The sequence below is a fragment of the Artibeus jamaicensis genome, unplaced genomic scaffold, assembly GCF_021234435.1.
Source record: "Artibeus jamaicensis isolate MK-2021 breed Jamaican fruit bat unplaced genomic scaffold, CSHL_Jam_final contig_475, whole genome shotgun sequence".
NCBI lineage: Eukaryota > Metazoa > Chordata > Mammalia > Chiroptera > Phyllostomidae > Artibeus > Artibeus jamaicensis.
The window spans coordinates 4,714,196-4,737,869 of record NW_026521852.1 but is presented as its reverse complement, the minus strand read 5'-3'; the positions used below and the strand labels follow the sequence as shown (position 1 = coordinate 4,737,869).

Genomic DNA, 23,674 nt, shown 5'->3' with positions numbered 1-23,674 from the left:
CTTGCTCCTTCACCTGGTTTATCTGCACTCGAATGTGTGACCGTAGTCAGCCTGCTGCCTTGCGCCCTTACTAGGTCTGCCCATTGCTACCCCACACCTGGGATTCACCCATGGCTGTCTGCACGCCTGGGTCAGTCTGGCAGATCTTTCCTGCCCAACCTGCTCCACTGCTGGCTCTGCCCCTCTCACCGGTCTGGCTGAATGGTTCGTTATTGTCAGACTTCAGTATAGTTCAATTTTCTGTGTTTTGGTTGTGTTTTTGTTACTAAAACTTTGTTGTCTTTAAACTTGGTTGTTCAAGGAGGTACAGTGTTTCCACCTATGCCTCCATCTTGTCCGGAAGTCCTTAGCCACTATTCTTTATCTGGGTGTCCTTCCAGCACTTCTTTTCAGTTCCTGCTCAGTAGTTGCCTCCTCCCTAAAGTCCTCTCTGATTAAATTTGCTTTGTCCTAAATAGCATGGCTTCTCAGCACTCAGGAAGAAGATTTTTCTTTCAAGTTATTGCTTGTTTTCTGTAAATGCATCAGATCTGAATTGTGAGAGTGCTGCTCCCCCATTAGATGGGGGTTCCTAATTCTGCAGATGGTGTTCCTCCCTCCAGGTCCTGTAATTCTGTCCTCATAGTAGATGCAAAACAGAGAGTCCACTGCCTGGACAACACAATTTTTGAGACCTTTGCTGTTGGTTTGCAGAGGACCCCGTAGGAGACCAGGGCCCTTGGGAAAGAGGAGCAATAATATGAGGCTAGAGCCATTTGGGTTCCAAGAGTTAAGAGATTTTCCCAGAAATGACTAATTATAAGCATGGCCTCCATGGAGAACAGTACCCATCTGATTTATGAGGTAGGAAATACTTCTTGCTCATTTCCTTGAACATCCTAAGGAGAGTCATTCTATGCTATGGAACAGAGAAACATGCAACAGAGAGAGCAAAGTGAGGATAGTCAGACAGATGCTCTTGAAAGAGAGAAGGGTATCAAAAAGGCGAAAGGAAGAGAGAATGAGGAGAGGGGTAGATGGAAGATAATAGAAAGTGTGTTTATGGAAGAAATAACTAATAAGAAAAGAAGAGAAACAGAAAGAAGAGATAAAGATAAATACTGGCAAAAATCAAAACAAAATAGAGCTATGACAGAATCAGAAAGTAAATGACTCAGAAACTCAGACTAAGACAAGAACAAAACTATAAGAACTTCTCCATCAGTAGCTTCAAGAAATAATATCAGGAATTAAAGTGTCCAAGATGGGGGCTAGGAATTTTAGCATTTTAGCACCTATGATGGATCAGTGTCACTCATACACCTGTAACACCCCTAGGAAGCAGTCACTATTATTAATGCCCTTCTACATATCAGGAAGCCCCAGCATAACAAGGCGAAGTGAGAGATCACGCAGGTGACATATGGCAAGGGTAAGGTTCAAATCCAGAGCTGACTCTAAAGTGTGTGCTCTGCCATGGCTGGTGTGGCTGAGTAAATTGAGAACTGGCCTGCAAAACAAAGGGTTGCTGGTTCGATTCCCTGGGTTGCAGGCCATGTCCCCAGTAGGTGGTACATGAGAGGCAACCACACATTAATGTTTCTCTCCCTCTCTTTCTCCCTCCCTTCCCTCTGTATAAAAACAAATAAATAAATAAAATCTTTTAAAAAATAAAGCATGTGCTCTTTCTATCAGCTTCCCCAGCTGTTCTCCAGCTCTGATAGCACTCTCACCTTCCCAGTAAGCATGACTTCAGGGCCTGTTGTGTGCCCAGCACCATCACAGAAGTCTCTGCCCCACAGAGTTTACAGCCTTGCCAAGGTGAGTACAGTTCCTCTAATGTTTGTCGGCTTGGTCTTAACTCTCCAAGCCAACAGGATCCCCCTAAAGTATAAATAACTGTCTCTTTGCTCTAAGAACATGCTCAAGTGACTAACAAAAATGGGAGGGAATTTCAACTTCTTTCTTGGTCACCTTTCTGGATCCATCAACTCCTAGACAAGAAATTTTTTCTTATGGAAACTCTTAGACTGCTCCACTTCCCTGGTCCTTCATAAAGCATTTGTCTCGGGAAGATGGAAATAAAGAAGGAAAAGAGACTGCTGCTTGAACTCAAGTCTCAGCTTGCTTTCTTCCCTGAACAACATGAACTTCAGCACCTGCTCCAGCTTCTCCACAAACTACTGGACACTGAGCTCCTTGTGGTCAACCAGACACTGGGTCTGGCTGGCCAGCACCATGATCAGTGCCTATGCAGGTACCAGAGGCTCAGGCTCCTGGATATCCATGTCCCACTCCACCAGCATGCAGGGTGGCTGGGAATCTGGGGCCTGGCTCCAGGAATGGCTGGGGCACAGGGGGCATCCAGAGAAAGAAGGAGACTATACAATGTCTGAATGACCACCTGCCCTTCTACCTGGAGAGGGTGAGAAGCTTGGAAGCTGATAGTTGGAAACTGGAGAGCAAATTCCAAGAACACCTTGAGAAGAAGGGACCACAAGTCAGATACAGGGGGAATTATTTCAAGACCATCAAAAACCTGAGAGCTCAGATCTTTGCAAGTTCTGTGGAAAATGTCTACATGGCTCTGCAGATTGACAATGCACATCTTGCTGCTGATGATTTCATAGCCAAGTATGAGATGGAGTAGGCCATGCACTAGACTGTGGAGAGTGACATCAATGGGCTCTGAAAGGTCATTGATGACAGCAATGATATCCATATCACTTGGCTGTCGCTGGAGACAGAGATCCAGGCTCTCAAGTAGGAGCTTTTGTTAATAAAGAAGAACCATGAGGAAGAAGTAAATGGTCTATAAAACAAGACTGCCAACTCTGAGTTGACTGTGGAGTTGGTCAGTCTCAGCAAGATTATGGGAGACATCTGAGCTCAGTATAATGAGCTGGCTTGCAAGAACTGAGAGTAGTTAGACAAGTACTGGTCCCAGCAGACCGAGGAGCACGCCAGAGCAATCATCTCGCAAACCACTGAGATAGGAGCTGCTGATATGTACCAGTCCTTGTATATCAACCTGGATCTGCTGAGAAATCTGAAATCCAGTTTGGAGAACAGCCTGAGGGATGTGGAGACACGCTGTGCCATGCATGAGCTGTGCCATGCATGAGCTGTGCCATGGAACAGCTCAAAGGGATTCTGCTGCACCTGGAGTCAGAGCTGGCCCATCCATGGGCAGAGGGGCAGCGCCAGGCCCAGGAGTGTGAGGCCCTTCTGAACATCAAGGTCAAGTCAGAAGCTGAGATCACCACCTACCACAGCCTACTGGGAGAAGGGGAGGACTTCAATCTTGGTGGTGCCCTAAACAACAGCCACTCCATACAATTCATTCAAAAGACCACCACCCACAGAATTGTGAACAGAAAAGTGGTGTCTGAGGTCAATGACACCAAAGTTCTGAAGTGTTAAAGGCAGTAAAAGTGGGGCATCCTTGTCAGTATAGAAGGCCAGTGAAAAGTTTAAAGATCATCAAAGAAAAAAAAAGAAGGAAAAAAGTGGTGTGGGTGGGGGAGTGAGAAGGACAAGGGTGATCTGAGCAGAGAAGTATCTGAGTGGGGACTGAATGATAGATCACACAGGAGCCACTGCCCAGAGCCCAAAGCAAATGTTCTCCCTCCTCATGGAGTCAGGACTTTATAGAGGAAGACCAAGTTGGAAAAAGGGCAGGGAGCAGGACAGGGCTTGGATTGTGTTGGAGTCTTGGGAATTCCCTCCTTAGAGCTTTAAACTTAGAGTAGAGCATCAGTTTCCATGGATTAGTGAAGTGTAACAAAGATGCTGGGGGAAAACTCAATGAAATATCAAGGTCACTGAACAGAAATGTTTTATGCACTACTCAAATATACAGAAAGATACAAAGAACACGATCATGAACACATGTGTACCCTTCTTAGCTTCAACAAGTAAACCACCAGAATACCACTAAAGACCCTGCTTACTCTCTCTGGCTCCTCTTCCTCCCCCAGGTGACTACTCTCCTTAATTATTCTCCACCCCAGAATTCCTGGTTCTCCCATGGACAGTGAGCCATCATGACTCCATTCACATGGGGCTACTTGATAGGGCTCACCTCCTGCCCCGTTTCTCTCTTTCTCTCCCTTCCCAGATAGTTGAGCAGACAATATTTATGTGGAACCACTAGGCCTCAGCTAGGCATGGAAGCCCAGATGACGGAGACACGGTCACCATCTCCATTGTGGGTGGGTTTTTGTGTGTGTGTGTGTGTGGTACAGGGTTTTTTTAAATTATTTTTCAAGTATAGTTTTCTGTCTTTTACTCCCATCCCAGCCCCCCCACCATGTGCTCCCCACCTCCCTCCCATTTTCACCCCCCTTAGTTCTCATCCCTGTGTCCTTCATATTTGTTCCTCCAAATCCCTCCCCTTTTTCCTTCTTAAATTCCCTTCCATCTCCCCTCTGGTCACTGTCCCCTTGTTCTCTATTTCAGTGTCTTTGTTTTTATTTTGCTTGCTTCTTTGTTTTGTTGCTTAGCTTCCTGTTAAAGGTGAGATCATATGGTATTTGTCTTTCAATGCCTGGCTTATTTCATTCAGCATAATGCTTTCCAGTTCCATCCATGTTGTTGCAAAGGGTAGGAGCTCTTTCTTTTTTTCTGCTGCATAGAATTCCATTGTGTGTGTGTACCATTATTTTTTGATCCATTCATTTACTGATGGGCACCTAGGTTGCTTCCACCTCTTGGCTATTGTAAATTGTGCTGCTATGAACATTGGGGTGCATAGGTTCTTTTGGACTGGTGTTTTAGGGTTCTTAGGATATAATCCCAGCAGTGGAATTGCTGGGTCAAAAGGCAGGTCCATTTTTAGTTTTCTGAGAAAATTCCATACTGTTTTCCATAATGGTTGTACCAGTCTGCAATCCCACCAACAGTGAACTAGGGCCCCCTTTTCCCCACAACCTCTCCAACATTTGTTTTTTGTTGCTTTGTTTATGATAGCCATTCTGACCAGTGTAAAGTGTTATCACATTGTGGTTTTAATTTGCATCTCTCTGATAGCTAGCAATATTGAGCATCTTTTCATGTATCTCTGGATCCCCTGTATGTCCTTCTTGGAGAAGTGTCTGTTCAAATCCTTTTACCATTTTTTAATTGGCTTGGTTGTCTTCTTAGAGTGAAGTCACGTGAGTTCTTTGTATATTTTGGAGATTAAACCTTTGTCTGAGGTATCATTGGCAATTATGTTTTCCCATACAGTCGGTTGTCTTTTCATTTTAATACTCTTTTCTTTAGTCACACAGAAGCTTTTTATTTTGATGAGATCCCATTTATTTATTCTTTCCTTTATATTTCTTGCTCTAGGGGACATATCAGTAAAAATGTTGCTGTGTGAAATATCTCAGATTTTCCTGCCTATGTTCTCCTCTAGGACTTTAATGGTGTCACGGCTTATATTTAAGTCTTTTATCCACCTTGAATTTATTTTGGTGTATGGTGTAAGTCGGTGCTCAAGTTTCATTTTTTTGCATGTAGCTGTCCAGTTCTCCCTACACCATTTGTTGAAGAGGCTATCTTTACTCCATTTTATGTTACTGCCCCCTTTGTCAAATATTAATTGACTATAGAGAATTGGGTTGATTTCTGGGCTCTCTGTTCTGTTCCATTGGTCTATGTGCCTGTTTTTATGCTAGTACCAGGCTGTTTTGATTACAGTGGCCTTGTAATACAGTTCAATATCAGGTATTATGATCCTTCCTACTTTGTTCTTCTTTCTCAAAATTGCGGCTGCTATTTGGGGCAGTTTATGGTTCCATATAAATTTTTGAAGTGTTTGTTCTATGTCTGTGAAATATGCCTTTGGTACTTTAATAGGCATTGCATTGAATCTGTAAATTGCTTTGGATAGTATGAACATTTTGATGATGTTAATTCTTCCAGTCCATGAACAAAGTATATGTTTCCATTTGTGTCTTCCTTGATTTCTTTCTTCAATGTTGTGTAGTTTTCTGCATACAGGTCTTTTACCTCCTTGGTTAGGTTTATTCCCAGATATTTTATTTTTGTTTTTGCTATATCGAATGGGATTTTTTTTTATTTTTGCTTCTGCTGATTCATTGTTAGTATACAAAAATGCCTTTGATTTCTGGATATTGACTTTGTAACCTGCTGTTTTGCCAAATTCATTTATTAGTTCGAGAAGTTTTTTGGTAGAGTCTATATGATTCTCCATGTACACTATCATATCATCTACAAACAATGACAGTTTTGTTTCCTCCTTTCTGATTTGGATGCCTTTTATTTCCTTTTTTTGCCTGATCACTGTGGCTAAAACTTCCAATACTATACTGAATAGAAGTGGTGAGAGTGGACAACCTTGTCTTGTTCCTGATCTTAGTGGGAAAGATTTTAGTTTTTGCCCATTGAGTATGATGTTGGCTGTGGGTCTCTCGTATGTGGCCTTTATTCTATTGAGGAATGCTCCCTCTATTCCCATTTTGCTGAGGGCCTTTATCATAAATGGGTCAGAGAAAATGCTTGATATGATTTCAATTTTCTCGAATTTGTTGAGGCTCATTTTGTGTCCTATCACGTGATCTATCTTTGAAAATGTTCCATGTACATTTGAAAAGCATGTGTATTTAGCTTCTTTAGGATGAAGGGCTCTATATATATATTAGTTAAATCCATTTCATCTAGGATATTGTTTAATGCTGCAATATCTTTGTTGATATTTTGTTTGGAAGATCTGTTCATTTTTGACAGTGGGGTGTTAAAATCCCCTACTATAATTGTGTTGCTGTCAATGTCTTTCTTGAAGTCCTCTAAGATTATCTTGATATATTTGGGTGCCCCTGTGTTGGGTGCATATATATTTACAATATTAATGTGTTCTTGGTGGATTCTTCCCTTGAGTATTATGAAGTGACCTTCTGGGTCTCTCTTTATGGCCCTTTTTTTGAAGTCTATTTTGTCTGATATGAGTATTGCTACCCCAACTTTTTTTTCTTGTCCATTTGCTTGGAAAATTTATTTCCAGCCTTTCACCTTTAGTCTGTGAGGTGGGTCTCTTGTAGGCAGCATATGTGTGGGTCATGCTTTCTTATCCATGCAGCTATTCTGTGTCTTTTGATTGGAGTATTTAATCCATTTACATTTAAGATTATTATTGATTGGTACTTATTCATTGCCATTTTTGTACCTGTGTTTGTCTCTGTCTCTCTCTTTTCCTTAAAGCAGTCCTTTTAGTATTTCTTGTAGAGCTGGTTTGGTGAAGGCATATTTTTTTTAGACTTCTTTTGTCTTGGAAGCTCTTTATTTGGCCTTCTATCTTGATTGAGAGCCTTGCTGGGTAAAGTAGCCTTGGTTGTAGGTCTCTGGTTCTCAGTACTTAAAATATTTCTTGCCATTCTCTTCTTGCTTGGAGTGTTTCCATTGAGAAGTCAGTTGCTAACCTTATTGGGGCTCCCTTGTATGTTACTTCCTTTTTCTCCCTTGCTGCCTTTAAGATTCTCTCTTTGTCTTGGAATTTTGCCATTTTAATGACTATGTGCCTTGAAGTGGGCCTCTTTGGGGTCCTCTTGATTGGGACTGTCTGGATTTGTGTGACTTTTTCTGTCATCAAAGTAGGGAAATTTTTCGTCATTACTTCTCAATTACTTTCAAATTACTTTCAAATAGGTTTTCTATCCCTTGTTCTTCTTCTTCTCCTTCTGGTATTCCTATTATTCAGATATTACATTTCATATTGTTTTGCATTTCTCTTAATCCCTCTTCATTCTTTCTGAGCCTCTTTTCCTTTTCTTGCTGTTTCTGGGAGGTTTTTTCTACTTTGTCCTCCGACTCACTGATCCTATCTTCTGCTTCATTGATCCTGCTTTTGATTCCTTCTATGGTGTTCTTCAGTTCAGAAATTGTATTCTTCATTTCCTCTTGGCCCTTGCTGATAGTTTCTATTCCCTTTTTCATGTTGATATAGTTTGTGGTGAGTTCATTGTAGCTCCCCTGTAGTTTCTAGTAGCTCATTGTGAGCTCTTTGAATTTCCTGATAACCAGTGCTTTGAATTCAATATCTGATAGTTGACTTGCCTCTATTTCATCTAACATTCTTTCTGAGGCTTCCTTCTTTTCTTTCATTTGGGGATTGTTTATTTGTCATCCCAGTGTTTGTGAGACTCTTCTTGTTCGCCTCAGCTTCTTAAATTGATCTGTTGTGACTCCCTGGGTTTATGATGTGAACTTCTGTGGTAGAATACCTGTGAAATTCGGACTTCTGCCAAGATGGAGGCATAGGTGGAGACACCGTGCTTTCTCACACAACCAAATTTAGAGACAATAAAATATTAGCAACAGAAAACACAGCCACAACACAGAAAATTGAACTTCTCGGAAGTCCGATAACAATGAATTCTTCAGCCTGACCTGTAAGAGGGGCGAAATCGCAGCTGGTGGAGCGGGGTTGCACAGGAAAATTCGGTCAGATGGACTCAAGGGCCCGGATCCCAGGCATGGGGTTGCAAAGGGTCGACCCAGTGAGCGACCCAGTGAGCGACCGGCAGATCCGGGAAGGGTGAAGGGCGGCGGGTTGACTATACTGGCGCATTCCTGTGCCGATAGACCAGAGAGGGAGTGGACAGTGAGACAGGACCAAGCGGGTCCCAGCAATGGGAGGCAGCAGAGACGGCCGCCATTTCCTAGCTATGACCCCACCCCCACATAAGCGTCACTACCCAGGGACCTAAGCTACCCTACCCTGGTGAACACCAAAGGCTTTGCTCCTCACCCAGTGGCAGGAAACAGGAGAGTGGGATGCCATTTCCCCACTCTGACCCCGCCCCCACATACAGCGTCACAACCCAGCAACCCTGCCCTGGAGGCCCTGCCCCGCCCCTAAGGCTCTGCTCCTCATACTTAATGTGCACGAACAGATCAAAAATGGCTCAAGAAGATCTCAAAGCCCCAGAGCCCATAAATCTAAGTGATGAAGAAATAGCAAAACTTTGAGATGCACAGTTCAAAACACTGGTGACCAGGATGCTCACAGAACTGGTTGATTTTAGTCACAAATTAGAGGAACATATGAAGGCTAAACTAATTGAAATGAATGGAAATGCACAGGAAACCAATAGTGATGGAAAGGAAACTGGGACTCAAATCAAAAGAGTAGACCAAAAGGAGGAAAAAAATGACCAACCAGAAAAGAATGAAGAAACAAGAATTCAAAAAAATGAGGAGAGGCTTAGGAACCTCCAGGACATCTTTAAACGCTCCAACATCTGAATTATAGGGGTACCAGAAGGGGGAAAGGAACAGCCATAAGTGGAAAACTTATTTGAACAAATAATAAAAGAGAACTTCCCCAATCTGGCAAAGGAAATACACTTCCAGGAAATCTAGGAAGCTCAGAGAGTCCCAAAGAATTTGGACCCAAGAAGAAACACACCAAGGCACATCATCATTACATTAGCCAAGATTAAAATGAAGGAGAGAATCCTAGAAGCAGCAAGAGATAAGGGGACAGTCACCTACAAAGGAGTTCCCATCAGACTGTCAGCTGATTTCTCAAAAGAGACCTTACAGGCAAGAAGGGGCTGGAAAGAAGTATTCCAACTCATGAAATCCAAAGACCTACAACCAAGATTGCTCTATCCAGCAAAACTTTCATTTAGAATGGAAGGACAGATAAAGTGCTTCTCAGATAAGATCAAATTCAAGGAGTTCATCATCACCAAGCCCTTATTATATGAAATATTAAAGGGACTTATCTAAGAAAAAGAAGATAAGAAAAATGAACAGTGAAAGGACAGCAAACTCACAGTTATTAACAACCACATCTAAAACAAGAGCAAACTAAAAGGACAGCTAGATCAGGAGTGAACCATAGAAATGAAGATCTCATGGAGGGTTAGCAACAGGGGAGTGGGAGAAGGAGAAGGTACAGAAAATTATTCTACCTACATAGACAGTAGGTAGAAAATAAACAGGGGAGAGGGCAAGAATAGTAGGGTAAATATAGAATCCAAAGAACTTGAGACACAAGGTCATAAACTAAAGGAGGGGAATGGTAGGGGTTGGGGATGCAGGGTGGAGGGGAATAAAGGGGGAAATAGAACAACTGTAATGGCATAATCAATAATAAAAGTTAAAAAAAAAACTGTGAAATTCAGTGGTGCAGTCTCCTGGAGGTATCTTGATGTTCTCCATTTCCACCTACGTGTGTGTGTGTGTGTGTGTGTGTGTGTGTGTGTGTGTGTGTGTGTGTGATCAGTTGGAGGGGGAGGCAAAATGGTTTATCATAGCAAAAGAGTATTTTATGATATTTACAGTCACAGTCGGTAGAGATGAGATAGAGGATCATTAGGCTATATATAGTGTTAACCATAATCTTCAACCCCACTTGCCACTTTTAAGAAAGGATGGACAAAAGATAAGTGTCTTGTTGGGGAGGGAAGGTTTGTGAGTTGGAACTAGAAAGCAGTGTGGTTGAGGGCAGTCAGATTTTGAGGTAAGGTGAGAGTAAAGAATAGTAAATAGGTGTAGCGTGTGAGCAAATAGAGTTAATCACTAAAGTAATAGAATTCAGGAACCTGTAAAATGGGCTAAGATCCAGAAGATGTGTTGTGAAGTATTTACAGTTGTATAGAACAGCTATTATTTACAATAATATTAGAGCAACAATCATATGACAGACTCTATATGATCTGTCTGAATAGGGGGTATAGAGCTTTGGGTAGTGTGCTAAAGGAAAACAAGTGGCATGAAGTATAGAAAATTAGCAATACACTGTGGAGGAAAAAACAGGAGAAGCCTGTCAAATAATACAATATAACCAGCCAAGACTAAGAAGCGTATACAGAAAGAGGAGGAATACAAAGATACTATTAAAATATAAAAGAAGTGAGAATAATGAAAAATAATAATAATACAAATATGCAGCAACTTGTGGCTTCTCTGCTATAGCAAAGTGAAATTTGTCTCTCTGTCCCTACTGTTGAAATGCCCCCTCTTTGGGCCCCACTCTGGTCTTTTTGCAGTTCCCAGTTGTTTTTGTCTCTTGTGGGTAAAAGAAACAAAGCAACAAACAAACAAAAAAAGGCAGGAGAAGGGAGGAGAAAGCAATAAGTTTGGGAAGAAAGAAAGAAGGACTAAAACAGGAAAAAAAGGAGAGGAACAAAGTATTGAAAGATAAAGCAATAATAAAATTTTAAATATGTAAGATTACTAAAAAATAAAAGTTACTAAAGAAAACAAACAACAACAACAAAACCTTCCCTTGTTGGTTTCAAACTATCCAAAACGGTTTCTCTGGTTGCAGCAGGACCTCTCTGTGGGCTGGGGTGCTGGTGTGCCCACACGTGCGTGCCAGCCAGGCTACCAGACTGGGGTGCTGGTGCCCGCACACCCACCAGGCTGCCTGGGTCCTGGGGGATCTGGCACTGTCCTTCCCAGTCCTGTGGTGGGACTCAAGTGCTTCCACCCTCCTGTGGATTGCTGCCAGGCTGGGTGGGAAGCAAGCCAAGGTGCCGTCGCAGGAGAACACCTCAGTCCACTTTCCAAAAAAAAAACTTCTCCAGAAAGCCTGCCTCTCATCCCAGCCCAATCCCCAGCCAGACTGGTGACAACGATGTGCCTCTCAATTCTCCTGGGCTGGCGACCACAGAGTCCACAGTTGGACACAGGCCTTTGTCTTTGTAACCCTCTCTGTAAATTCAAGCAGACAGGTCTCTACCCGGTGTTGCCCAGCCTTGCTTATACGGGGAGGGAGGGAGCTGATGACCGGCACTGGTCGCCTACTGAGGCCACTGGGTGCCCGGGCGCCTGTGGCAGATTCCTCTGGCGCTGGTCTCAGACCAATGCCTCTGGACTCCAACCGCGGGGGCAGCACTGGGGCACCTGGCCACGGGTGCAGCCCCCACCACCGCTCTTGTCTTTACCTAGTTCCCCGAGACCCCACTGACCTGCCGATGTCTGGTCCTTCAGTGTCCATCACAATCTCCGGTCTCTTAATTTCATAAATGCTGGGGAACCATTGGTTGATTGCACTGTTTCTCAGTAGATCTGCCAGGATTTTCACCCACATGTACAGGAGCTGAAATTCACTCCGTCCTACTGTCACCATCTTTCTCAATTCTTTTGTGGGTGGGTTTTAACTCAGATACAAAACAGCGATTCAGATGCTTGGGGCCTGGGGCTGGCTGAAGTCAGCATAAGCCAGGAGACAACCAGGCATGCGACTCCAGTGGTCAGGTCAGTGATGTGCACTCCTGGTCTCGCTGTTGCATCTGCCAGAGGTTACAGCTCCTGTTCCCTCTGGCGGTTGGCAGGGTGAAACCCCAGGTGAGGCTGAGGGTAGAATAATAAGCAGTTTATTTTCTGCCACAGTGCAGGCAGCAACACAGCTGCCTGGCCAGAGGGAGTTTAGGAGAGGGACCCACATGTGCCCGAGGGTCCCAGTTCACCTTCCAGCAGCCCTCTGTTCCTTAGCTCATTACATGCTATTCTCCTGAAGAAACATCAGCTCTCCAGCATTCCACACAGGTCACTCCACTCCTCTCAGTGTGGCCTCTTGGTTCTAGTCCTATTGGTCAGTTCCCATCCACCTCAGGAAGACTTTCTTGGTTAAGCCTTCCTGGTCCTGAACACTCATCCCCGACATGCCTTCAGTTCTCACACAATTGACTGACACAATGGTAATTTCCTCTTGTGAAAATGCAGCTTTGTGTACTAGGAATGAACATCCCCACCACACTGTAAGCTTCTAGAGAGCAGGGACTGGGGCCATTCCATTCTGGGCATCTTTCATAACAACTGGTTCCATAAGTGTTTGTTGAATGATCTCTGCCTCCACATCTGCCTGGGGATTTCTCAGGAAGGAAGCCACCTAGGTCTTAGTTTTTCTTGGAATCTCCGACTAGAACCAATAAAAGGACATTCATTCCTGATTGTTGAATGAGTGGAGAAAAGCTCCAGAAAAGCCTCTGCAGCCCTCTCAGCTGTTCCTCCCATGCACTGCTCACCAGCCCACCTACAACCCCCCGACTCCAAGCAGTAGGAGCACCAGTTACATAGCTTCATCACACAACTATGAATCTCTAGCTGATCCTGCTGTGGTTTGACAGGCCTTATTTGAGTTTGTCTACCCACATACCAGTCTCCACAGTGTTTGTATCAAAACCATCCTCAGAAAACAAAAGCATGCTACACAGTTTCCTGCGTCCATACTAACACTTCTACCACATATTTGATCTTCATAGGTGTATCTCTATTCTACACATGAGGAAACTGAGGCTTAGAGAGATGGAGTAAGCCCATAGTTTGGACTCCAGTCTACCAGGTTGTCCTGACACCCCTCTGCCCCTCTCCCTGTGATAAAGGCTCCCACTTTCAGGAAAGGCAGTGCTGCCTTTGAGCACTGAGAAAGGCCTCTGAGGACCACTTGAAGCTACTTGCATGAAAGAAGACTGAGATGACCTTAAAGTCTGTGCAGGGCTGGGGTTGCCCTTGGATTTCTGGACATCAGGAAACGTTTGTTGGAGCCTGCAGTTCCTGATGGAGGCCAACTCCACCCAGTCCAGGAGGCGGCACTGCTGCTGAGCCAGCATTCACAGTCTCATGAGCTCCACGCAGCCTCTACCCATCAGCACCCAGACATGAGCAGCACCCAGTTCTCCTTGTTTTGGTTTCTCTTGGGGCCTACAGTGTTACAGCTGTCATGTTCTGAGCACTTAGCTCAGACAGGCTTTTTACTAAGCACATGTCTGTATCATCACATGTCTACCCAACTCAAAGAATCCATGAGGAAGGAAAATCTCTATTTACATGAGTCAACTGAGACTCAACAAGGTTAAGTAACTTATCCAAAGATTTGTAGCTAATGTGCCAGCATGCAGATTCAAATCCATGTCTTTCTAGTGCTAATACCAAAAACCTCTCCACTATACTGCTTCCTGTAACTATTATATCCTCACATTCCACCTCACCTAAACCAGAACATTTATTCTTAATTTTATTTCTTTATTTTTCATAAGAAACATATTCAAAAAGTCCAACACCCATACACTACCAAAGAGTATACCATGAAAATTCTCCGTACTTGATCTCCAAACATGAAGCAATCGACATCATCTGTTTCCTGTATCTCCTTCCATATATACATTATGCAAAAGTCATTATGTATAAATATTCTTTCTCCCACCCTTGTAAAACAAATGACATGATATTATACACATTGCTCTGTACTTTCACTTTTTACTAAACAGTGTGTTCTGAAAATATTCCATATTCATACATACAATGCTCTTTATTTCTCTTGATGACTCCATAGTATTCCACGGTCTACAAATCTGTTTAACCAGTTCCCTAAGATGGACATTTACATTTCCAGTCTTTTGGTATGAAAAAGAATGTCACAGTGAGAAACTTGGTATATAATGTCACTGTGCCCAAGTGCAAGGACATCGGTAGGATAAACTCCTAGACGTGGAATTGCTGAACAAGTAGGCTCTGAAATAAAACATTCCCAGGGGGAAGCAGGAAGCCTGTTATCTTTCACCCTGGCTTTGTCACTTATCAGCTGTGTGACTTCCAACAAGATCACTAATCTTTGGTTTCCTAGTTTGTTAAATTGATTGCCTCCTTGTAGGGTAGCTGTGAGGGTTCAAGTAAAAGAGGTAATGTATATAAAATGTCCAGCACAAAGCCTGGTTCATGGAGGTATTGATGAGATGGAGCCACGATCATTTTCCCTGTTCCCCCTTTGCCCCACCTCCTGGGAAAGCATTGTTCCCACTCACCTGTCCCTCTCACCCCCTCCGTCCCCTCCTCTATTGATGTACTATGCTCCTAATGCCTCCTTACACCATCTGCCTGGTATCCCAGTTCTTTGTGTAGTTCCATGTGTTCCTTCCCCACCAGATAATAAGCTCCTGGAAGACAGAGACCCTCTTACTCATTTCTGAAACACCCTCACTGCCATCAGTGGTCCTGGAACATAGCAGGAGCTTAGTTGAGATCTGCTGAATTGAAATCAGCTCTGGAAAGGAGCCCTCACAGCTCAGCCTCCCAGATTCTTGGTACGTTAGCAAAGAGAGACAGGGGTCACCTTCAGCCAGCAGACTGAAGAGGCAGCCAGCCTCCCTCTCCTGCTTGCTGGCAGTAGTAATCAGGAAAGGTTTTTGATTGTGCTGTATTTGAAATCCCCAGCTTCTATACTCCCATCTTCCACAGCTACCCACACATACGAGCTTGGTGTAAAGTATTCAGATATTCTACCACAGGGGAGGGGGTGGTAAAGCCTCTCTGGCCCCTGACCATCCCCTCCCCAGGGTGTCCCTGGTTTTCCCTGCACACCACCGGGGAGCTCATTGCTAGAGACTGTCACCCAAAGAGTGTGGGGTGGTGAGAGGAAGTCATTTTAATTTCTCTGGAAGCATAAATGCTTCTTTAATTGCTGTCAACGGCGGCTTCTCAGGGATGTATTATTGATAACAATTACAATGAAAGAGGGAAAAGGCAGCAATCTCTCCTTTGCTAGTGGCTGTCCTCCCTCCTGTGGTCATGGCACCTAATTCTTCCCTCCCCTGCTAGCTTCCCACTCGTCCCCACCTCCCCTTGCCCACTTCCCTCCTCCCTCACTGTTCGTCTGTGCCCCTGCCTTTATCCCTGCTCTTCAGTCTCTTTTCCTGCTTTGCAGTAGCTCTGTCACCTTTCCTCTCTGCCTCTCCCATCAGCCTGTCCCTCTGGCTCTCCAACCCCATGTCTTGTTCCTCTTGACCATGTTTTTCAATCCACTCTTTGGTCCCTCACCTTTATCCTAAATTTTCACCATTTAGCCACTCTTTATTCTATCTTCTCCCTCACTTTTCCATTCCAGTTTCTCCAAACACCACACCCTAACTCTCTCTCATCTCATTCTCACCCTTTTCTGTTTGGTTTCTTGAAACTTCAGTTATTCTCTTTCTGACCAGGAGAGAGGCCAGGATATCCATGGGGTATTTCCTGCCCCCTATAACACCTGGGGTACAGAAAAGGTTATTTACACCCTCCACTTCAAATGCCCAGGCTTTCTCCTTGCTTTGTGCCTGTTGGTCAGGTGGACTTCCATCGATCCTACTGGCTATGTCAGGGGAAACACAAGCAGAGCCCAGAAAAGTTATCTCTAAGAAGGGGGTGGGGGACAGTGGGTAGAAAACCTCAAGCTCCTTCCTTCCCTGAAGCCTGGGTCTCATTCTTGGCCACCAATGGCTTCTCGCTGCAGGAGGTCTGAGCTTCACCTCTCTGTTTTGCACTGGAAGCTGCCAAGGGCAGAACACCAGCCCTCCAGCACCTATGCCTTTAAGAAAGCACTAAGCCTTAAGCACCACCAGCCCCTCCTCTAGCTTTCCCCAGCTTGGGAAAGGGGAACAAAATGGAGATCCCCTCAGAGCCCCTCCAGAAAAGTTCATAAATAATGGCTTATCCTCCCACAGGGACAGGAACGGTTCCATTATCTGCTCTTCTGGAACCTGGGAGAAGGGAGACAAGACTCATTTATCTATCTCCTCTTCCATTCTTGCCAGTGAGAAAATGCACCTGTTTTTCCTTCTTTCCTGACCCATTTCTCCCTCCCAAAATCGGGGGGGGGGGGACAATGAGGAAGAGGAAAGAGTTTCAGTCTCCTGCTTCCTCTGAGGTTTTCAATCTACCTGCCCCTAAATGTTTACTAAGAAGCTACTAAGTGCTACAGGCTTAGAACAGCATAGCATACCCATCCTTCCTCCAAATCACCCAAAGTGTCATCTTTCAGCCCACACAGCAGGGTCCTTTGATCAGAGAGAGTTCATCCCACATCCCAAGAACCAAGGCTGTGGACACAAGCATAATTGTTGTGAAAGCAAATCTAGTTGCACATGCTGTTTGCAGTGAATTTCCCAAACCTGTCTCACAGTCCTCCAGTTCCTATTTTTCCTCCCCTGTGCTGGAGATTCAGTGGTCCCCTTCTCTCTTCCCAGGACTCCTCACCTCTGGGAATGCCATATCTCACAAGTCTAGCCAGCTCATAGAACCCGCTGAGTCTGGTTTGGCTCAGCTGGGTCTAACCCTCCTAATTTGGTTCTACATCAGTGCTTTATTTACCTCCATGGCAACTTCAGGAGCAGATTTCTCCCATGTCTCTGAGGCTTCACTGCTACCCGACAGAGGCCTGGCCCTGAGTGAGTCTATCTAGGGCCAGCTGTAGTGCATAGGTCCTTGACTTTCTATCAGAAAGATTTCATAACACTAGTCCAGGTGATTGTGAGGATGCATTTATTAAAGTTGGGGACAGTGAGGCAAGGAAGAACTTAGCATAGAGGGAGCAACAGGCTGCCTTAGCTCATTGGGAAGTCAGAGAAAATGGGCCTTGGGGACAGGTTTAGGGAGTTAGCCTGGGAGGAGCCACCATAGCCTGCTTCTCCCTGATTGCAAGTCTTGGGGTCCCTTACAGTTTAGAAGATGTGTGTCTGTGGGGGGAAAAGCAAGGGAAAAAGAGGGAAAAGGGAATAACACAGGGTGCTCCCTAAAGTCCTCTGTCTTGAGGCTTTTATCTCTCTCTCAGGGGAGGTCTCAGGGGAGGGTTTCAGCAGATTATTCATTAGTTTTCCAGGTGTACCCTTTCAGGTGGTCTCCACTGATTGGTCAGTGATAGGGCAGAGGTCATTAGTCCTTGCAGCTGGTCCTGGCATGCCTACCTGGTTTTGCTGCTTTTCTGAGCCTGGAGCTAAAATACAACTGAAGTTTAGATGTTATCTCTAGAGAGGTGACCTTCTTTATCTGGGATAAACTGCTCTCCCAGTTTGTCAAGCTACCTTGACAAAGCTACCTCGGTTGCCCTATTCCACTTGCCAAAAATTTTCCTAGCTTCTTACTTACTATCCTGCCTCAGCTCCGTCTCATTACATTATGCTACAATTCCACCCTCACTCAGCCAGGCTATTGTCAAACCCACAACTACCTACATGAAGAATACACCACTACCACCATCACCAGCATTATGGGGAAGCGCCACCCAATTCCCAAGACCATGGACAGACTGGCTGGGACTCTAGGCTGCCTTAAATATTGCAATGAGGTTAAGCTAATATCAGGCCTGACTCCTAGGAAAGATGTGGAAAGGCAGACAGCACAGCTGTATGGACAGGCAAGTTGTCTCTGTTCTGATCATCACCACAGCAGTTAAACAATTACCAAGGGCTTTTAGCAGGTGGCCAGACCCAGCCAGGGCCTAGGTCATCACCCTATGCTTCCTCACCAAACTATCACCTTTTACTGCAAACAGGGCTGCTGAAAGTTACTGCCATTCCCAACAACACTTGATTTTTTTTGCTTTCTTTTTTTAAAAATATATTTTATTAATTATGCCATTACAGTTGTTCTATTACCCCCCTTCATTCCCCTCCACCCTGCACACCCCTCCCCCATCATTCCTCCCCTTAAGTTTATGACCATGTGTCTCAAGTTCTTTGGATATTTCCCATACTATTCTTGTCCTCCCCCCTATCTATTTTCTACCTACCGTCTATGCTACTTATTTTCTGTACCTTCTCCCCCCTTCTCCTTCTCCCACTCCCCTGTTGCTAACCCTCCATGTGATCTCCATTTCTATGGTTCACTCCTGATCTAGCTGTCCTCTTAGTTTGCTTTTGTTTTAGGTGTGGTTGTTAATAACTGCAACACTTGATTGCTGCGTCTCTCCTGCTTCTTTCATTTGTCTCTTTCCCTAAAACTCATTCCCGTGCCTCTGTATTTTCTCATTTCTTCATTTCTCTCTCCCTCAGACCATCAGTGCTTCCTTTCTTTATTCTTTCTCTCCCCCTCCCATTTTCTAACTGCTTCCTCCCTCACTCTCCTTCATCCCTCCCCGCCCTGTCCCACCCCCCAAATCCACACCATCTTCCCTTCCAGGACGATATTTAGCTCAGAACTGGAGGTTTAGAAAGGCACTGCTAGAGCTGGCTTCTAGTCTTTAAGGTCTATCAGTGTTTCCATAAGAGGCTCATCTGGGACAAGTTCATAAGTGAGCTCATCCTTTCCTTAGGCCCAAGGGCCTGGGCTGAGTGCATGTGGGAAGGGGCCTCCAAGTATGCTGGACTGTTGTCTCCAGAGGTGGACAAGCTCATTAAGAGGCAACTTGGCTGCAGGTTAATTCAGATGGTGGATCTGAAGCCCAGGAGACTGAGCAAGTCAGGATTCTGCCATGGGTGAGGAACTCTCAGACCTCGAGGGCAGAGTCCTTCCTAATGGGACTTGAGGAGCTTTGAAAGAGCCATTTCACCAAAGCATTGTGCCAGCCTGATGTGGTGTCTATAATCCCACTACTATAACCTTGTCTTTATGTGACCAATCAATACCTCTAGAAGACCTCCTACAGAATCATATTCAATATCAGAGAAACACCTTATAGTGAACTGCATGGTTTGAACATACTATTGCTTTTCAATCCTCACAATAATTAGATCAGGATAGAGAATTAGAAAGAACATTGACATAACTTGCTTAAGGAATACAGTTTAGCAAGTTGCACAGCTTGAACTTGAACTCAGGTCTTTAATCTCTGACTCTTATGCTCCTTCCACTGCAGTAAATGTCCCCCCCATCCAGCCTACCCCAGTAGGCCGTCAGCCACCAGGACCCACAGCTGTCAGGTCAGCAGCCCCAGGTGTGAGATCAGAGACCTGGCTGGAATCCTCGTTCTACTACTTAGTACAGCATAACTGTCAGCAGTGTGCTTCACATCTCTGAGTCCCATGGAGGATTGCTATGAGAATTAAAGGTCATGTTTTTGTGAACAAAAAAATGGATCCTGTAAGAAATCTATAAGTTCAGTGACTACAAGTAACCTTACAGGGTGATCTGGTCATAAATTCCTAACTGAGAAGGTCAAGGTGGGTAGTGTGTTCCACATATATATCTGCTTTAGTAAGAGGTTCACCTTTGCCTCAAGCCAGCTTTATCCATTGTTTTTGTGCACCTAGGGTAACAAACCTTTGAAATACCAAAATAACCCTCTATTTCAGACCCCTGGAGGCATAACCACCCTCACGGGAGTACATGATTTTGTTATCTGTATACCACCCCTATTTTTGTAAATGTTAAATGTTGACTATCTTAACATTTACACAATAGAATAATAGCACCAAAAAAGAAGAAACTCTTGCCTTTTGTGATAGCATGAATGGACCTGGAAATTATTATGCTAAATGAAATAAACCAGTCAATGAAAGACAAATATCATGATCTCACTTAAATGTGGAATCTAATGAACAAAATTAACTAATGAGCAAAATAGAAACAGTATTATGGATACATGGAACAGACTGACAGCTACCAGAGGCAAGTAGAGAAGGAAAACTGGAAAAAAGGTGAAGGGATTAGCCAAAGAACATATATTCATGACCCATAGATACAGACAAGAGTGTAGTGATGGCCTGAGGGAAGGGGGGCAAGGGCTGGATGGAGGTGGACAAAGGGAGGAAAATGGGGATAGCTGTAATAGTGTAAACAATAAAAAATAAAGTTAAGTGCTGACTGGTGTGGCTCAGTGGGTTGGGTGTCATCCTGTCAACCAAAACGTCACAGGTTCAATTCTAGTCAGGGCACATTCCTGAGTTGCAGGACAGGTCCCCAGTAGGGGGCGTGCGAGAGACAACCAGTTGATGTTTCTCTCACTCTCTCCCTCCTTTCCCCTCTCTCTAAAAATAAATAAACAAAATGTTTTTTAAAATAAAGTTTAAAAATGTTGACTATCTTAAAACCATCAATGTGAAATAAGTACATCTCTTCATTTTATTTTTTATCCAATCATAGTGATTTCTCTGCCTTGCTTTCTTTGCTTCCTCCTTAATCTACCACCAATGGATTTCAGGCAATTTTTTCTCCACATTCCCTCCTTTGATTCCAAATGTATAAAAAGAGCTGCCAATCTGCCATTCTCCAGAGCATTTCAAGATCTTGATTCTGGACATCTCCTCAGGTTGGATTAAATAAACTCTCAAGATTTTCTGTAGGTTTGGCTGTTCTGTTGATACTCTAAATGCTTGACACATAGGTGTTCAAAAAGGGCAAATAGTATCACTGGTGTGTTAACATAGAGCACAGATCCCCAAAGGCATGGGACATGGGACAGTCAGGTTTCAAGGGAGAGGGGAGCAAGGCTCTGGAGAAGTGAGTATTATGGCAGGGGTGGGCTGAGCAGCAGGTCTTGTTGGCATATAGTAGGTACAAAGAGGGAACAGAAGGGAGGTGGCTCAAATGCCAACTACTGTATAGTCCATACTGTGGACCCAGAACCTTATGATATATAAACACTATATGCATCTATCCATTTACCTACTCCTAAGGCTTGAGGGATGGCTTGAAGAGCAAGAGGGCCAGTATTATAATCCCCTTGCACAGATATGAAAACCAAGATCCAGAAAGATCACAGCTAATTATTTCATCCATTTACTCATGCTTTCATCAGATATTTAGTGAGTGCCCACTATGTGCAGGTGCTGTGTTAAACACTAGGAATACTCAGTGATAGAACCCAGGCTCAGGATGCCCATCCCCATGAGTTCTCTAGGATAAAACTACTGTTCACCTAGTGGTAAGTGGCAGATGAGCCTGAGCAGAGAGCAAAGTCACAGCCCTATATGGACCATCTCCAACTCTTTGGCCTTTCCCATCTCTGGCTTGAGAGGGGCCCCACTGCAATATTTCTTTGAAAAGTGGGCAAAGAATAGCAGAGGAAAGGGAAATTGAGCCAAGAGAGTTCTTGGCCTTTTGGACCTTTCTAAGTTCTTCACTTTTCTAAACTCAACTGCAAAACCATATGTACTGCCCCATGGAAAGATGGCTGCTCCCATGGGCTTAGAATCCAGGAGTCTTGACTCTTAGTGCAGAGCAGGACTTCAGAAAAGTTTTGCCAGCCAGAGGACAGGTGGGGAGAGGCCTTCCATTCTATACCTTCCTCTTCATTTCTGAAACAGAGGAAGTTATCAATACTTTCCAACTTCTCTCAGTGCTATCCCCATTTCTTTCTCCAGGGTTGGGAATGTCATTTATAACATGAGATAATGTGGATGGGCTAGAAGGTAGGAAGGGTTGTTTAGGAGTTGTAAGTGGGATCATGGGGCATGTTGCCTGAGTGGATGTGTAGTTTTCTTAAGTTTCATCCACTCATCTACCCATCCATCCATCCATCCAATCAATCTAATTTACTTGGCACCTAAAAGACAAGTGCTAACACAGTTTTTACTCATTGTCTTGCTTCCTTATATTTACAACATCCACAGGTAGGAAGTGGGGAGACTTTCTAGAGGTCATCTCTTCCATCATCTACCTTTGGGACAAAGTGTGCTCACTCTCCTGCAAATAAACTGATTTCCTCAGAGAACTCACAACTGTAGTGGACAATCTTGGCTGCCCAGAAGCTTTTGTTATGTTTAACCTGAAGACCTCCTGTACCATCTAAGCTGCATTCAACATCTTTCCCAAACCCTCTCTTTTTAGTCTTTGATGTTCAATTTTTTAATTGCTTCCCTGTTCACATGGCTTCTGGAAAGAGCTGTGGACCTGGGAGTCAGAAAGTGTCATTTTGAATTCCAGCTCTATCATTCACAGTGGAATGACCACAGCCTTAAATTCTTTGAGCCTCGGTGTCTTTATCTATAAGATGAGTTCAATAATACCCAGTGGGTATGAGGAGCAAATGAGATATTGAATGAGGAGAAGTTTTGTAAACCATAAACTGCTGTTCTCCTGTGAAGACTTGTCATTCATTCCTCTTGTTTGTCAGACACCAGAGAAAAGCTAGGGAAAGCAGCAGAATTCCACATCAGAGTTGGGGACTATGAATCCTAAGTGTCAGACAACCATGGGAAAGCCATATAAACTCTGAGCCTCTGTTTCCCATCAGTAAAGGAGACCCATTTTCCTGCTTCAGCCTAGAAGGGAGTTGCTCATAAACAGTGATTGCTCACTCTCTCTTTTACAGACACTCTGAGCTTACCACTGCCAATTACTGTTTATTGAGCTCACATGAGGCATTATCCCAGGCTGCATAAACAGAACTTTCAAAAGCGTGGGCCTTACCCATAAAGAGCAGCCAACCTACTCCAGTCTTGCCAAGGAGCAGAGCAAAGCACCACTCACCACACATGCACTTCTACTCCTGAGCAGAAATGACAGTTGTTCTCACCCCTGGCATAGGCCACCAACACCCATTGGGATCCTAAGTGATCTGAAAGAAGGGCTTCCTTCTCATGTCTGGGAGTACACAGCTGCCGAGAACTGCTGATTTCTGCTTCTCAGAGTCTCTTGCAACTGGCACTTCTTTGAGTTCCTGCCATCCTCCTGGGAATGTCTCAAGGTGACATTGTTGTAGTAATCTACATCCTAACTGGTTCCCACAGCTCTGGCCTTGCTTCTCTCCTATACACCCCACTCACTTACTCACCCCACTCACTGTCGGATTTATCTTCCCAAAATACTTTAGCCTTTCAGTTCCTGCTTGGTACTCACAGTAATTCCCTATTGCCTAAAGGGTAAAGTTTAAATTGGATGTAGTAGGATCAGAATTAAGAGAATCCTGCCTCTGTCTTTCGTGGGCAGGTTACTTAAATCTCTCTATCAATTTCCTCAACTGTAAAATGAGGTCAATAATATTTATACTCTACTACTGTGATTAAACTTTGAAATATATATAATGCACTGTGCTAGGCTGTAGAAG

The 23,674-nt window shown here is 44.1% G+C and overlaps 1 pseudogene; it reads left to right on the top strand.

Moving 5' to 3' along the window:
- Positions 1–2,124: 2,124 nt before the first annotated feature.
- Positions 2,125–3,402, top strand: LOC119055072 (keratin, type I cytoskeletal 18-like; annotated as a pseudogene).
- Positions 3,403–23,674: the final 20,272 nt, after the last annotated feature.